This window comes from Micromys minutus (genome assembly GCF_963924665.1).
Source record: "Micromys minutus genome assembly, chromosome: 1".
Lineage (NCBI taxonomy): Eukaryota > Metazoa > Chordata > Mammalia > Rodentia > Muridae > Micromys > Micromys minutus.
The window spans coordinates 17,370,315-17,372,848 of NC_137969.1; the positions used below are offsets into that span (position 1 = coordinate 17,370,315).

The 2,534-nt window shown below is 43.2% G+C and overlaps 1 pseudogene across 1 annotated transcript; it reads left to right on the forward strand.

Moving 5' to 3' along the window:
* The first annotated feature begins 607 nt into the window (after positions 1–607).
* On the forward strand, positions 608–2,077 carry LOC308439383 (transaldolase-like; annotated as a pseudogene). Its single transcript has 2 exons — positions 608–910; positions 1,321–2,077. The product of its transcript is annotated as a transaldolase-like (transcript).
* Positions 2,078–2,534: the final 457 nt, after the last annotated feature.

The window sequence follows — 2,534 nt, forward strand, 5'->3', positions numbered from 1 at the left end:
GTCTCTGTGTGAACACCCATACCTGCATTTGTGTCTGTGAACCAATGCCCAAGTGCTCTTGGAGGACAGAAGAGAGCATGGGATGCCATAGAGTTTGAGTTATAGACTGTTCTGAGCCACTATGGAGAGACTGGGAATTGAACCCTGGGCCCCCTAGTGTTCTTAACCACTGAGCCATCTCTCCAACCCCAATAATTACTTTCTTATTTGTACTCTTTGGTTTGGTTCTCCCTCTTTTTTATTGGTCCATGTTGACTCATATCCCTAACAAGATTGGCAGTAGCATTTGAAAATCCCTTGCTCCCTCTACTGTGTTTGTTCCTTCCAGGCTTTTTTCTTATGATCCTCTTATTTTTTCCAAGCTGACCTATTTTTCAGGGTTTTTCCCAAGTATTGAGTGACCCTTCATGTTTGAGAAAGGAACACCGAGTCCAGAGTGGAAGCCCTCCTCATGAGTGGAATTGGAGGATTTGCCTCACTAGAGGAGTCTTTAGACACCACAGGCTTTCCCTGTGGAACCTTCTACATAGTCCACTGTCTGTATCTATAGTCGTTGTTCCAAGAGCAATTCCTTTTCTAGAAAGACAAATATTCCAATTTCCTGTACATGTTGGCAGAAAGAAGACAAAATAGGCCCCTGGTAAAGAGCCAGAGGATGGAGTCAGCTTTGGACCAGCTCAAGCAGTTCACCACACTGGTGGCTGACACAGGTGATTTCAACGCCATCGGTGAGTAAAAGCCCCAGGATGCCACCACCAACCCATCTCTGATTCTGACTGCAGCACAGATGCCTGCCTACCAAGAGCTGGTAGAGGAGACCATTGCCTATGGCAAGAAGCTGGGTGGGCCACAAGATGAGCAGATTAAAATGCCATTGATGATTCATCTAGAGAATATCATCCGGAATGAGGTAACCCAGTCACAAAAGAACAGACATAATATGCAGTCACCGATAATGGGATACTAACCCCAGAAAGCTCTGAACACCCCAGAAACAACTCACAGACTGTGTGAAGTCCAAGAAAAGAAAAAAGAAAAGAAAAGAAAAAAACATTATGTTGTTTCTTACACACCAAGAAAACTTTGACTAATTCCGAGTTACATCCTGTTTTACATGTACTTTATGCTCATTGTAACTAGTAAGATCTTAATGCACACTATCAAACCTTTGGGAAAAAAAAATAAGCTAAGCACTGACAAAAATGTTTTCGTATACTTTTATGCAAAAAAATATCCTTAAATTTTGTACATTTATCTTTGCTTTTTAAAATAAAATTCTTTAATAAAAAAGAAAAAGAAAAAGAAATGCCATTGAAAAACTTTATGCTATTTGGAGCAGAAATACTAAAGAAGAGTCCAGGCCGTGTATCTACAGAAGTTGATGCTAGGCTTTCCTTAAGGATGCAATGGTGGCCCGAGCCAGGCGGTTCACTGAGCTTTACAAAGAAGCTGGGATCAGCAAGGACAGAATTCTCGTTACGTTATCATCAACCTAGGAGGGAATTCAGGCTGGAAAGGAGCTGGAGGAGCGGCACGGCATCCACTGCAACGTGACACTGCTTTTCTCCTTCGCCCATGCTGTGGCCTGCGCTGAAGCGGGCATGATGCTCACCTCTTCCTTTGTGGGGCGCATCCTTGACTGGCATACGGCAAACACAGACAAGAAATCCTGAGAACCCCAGGAGGACCCTAGGGTGAAGAATGTCACAAAAATCTACAACTACTACAAAAAGTTTGGCTACAAGACCATCGTCATGGGCGCCTCCTTCCGGAACACTGGTGAGATCAAAGCACTGGCAGGCTGTGATTTCCTCACCATCTCAGGAAGCTCCTGGGGAAGCTGCTCAGGGATAACAGCAAGCTGGCACCTACGCTTTCCATCCGTGCAGCCCAGACCAGTGACGTAGAGAGATACATCTGGACGAGAAAGCCTTCTGTTGGCTGCACAATGAGGAAAATGGCTGTGGAGAAGCTCTCTGATGGGATTCGCAAATTTGATGCTACTACCATGAAGTTGGAGCAGATGCTCATGGAACGAGTGTTCAGCGCTGAGAATGAAAAGCAGCGCAGCAGCTGAGGCTGGACTGCAGCCCTGCACTGCCTTGGAGCAGGGTCCTAACTGCACAAGGCTTGTAGTGAATGAATCTTGCATTTTTTATTGATCAGAGAAGGGATGGATCACAGGAATTTGATTTTATGTGAAATTTTGTCTAATTCATTAAGGCAGTCGTTTTTCCAAAAAGAAGAAGAAGAAGAAGAAGAAGAAGAAGAAGAAGAAGAAGAAGAAGAAGAAGAAGAAGAAGAAGAAGAAGAAGAAGAAGAAGAACAAGAAGAACAAGAAGAACAAGAAGAACAAGAAGAACAAGAAGAACAAGAAGAACAAGAAGAAGAACAAGAAGAAGAACAAGAAGAAGAACAAGAAGAAGAACAAGAAGAACAAGAAGAAGAAGAACAAGAACAAGAAGAACAAGAAGAACAAGAACAAGAAGAACAAGAACAAGAAGAACAAGAACAAGAACAAGAAGAACAAGAAC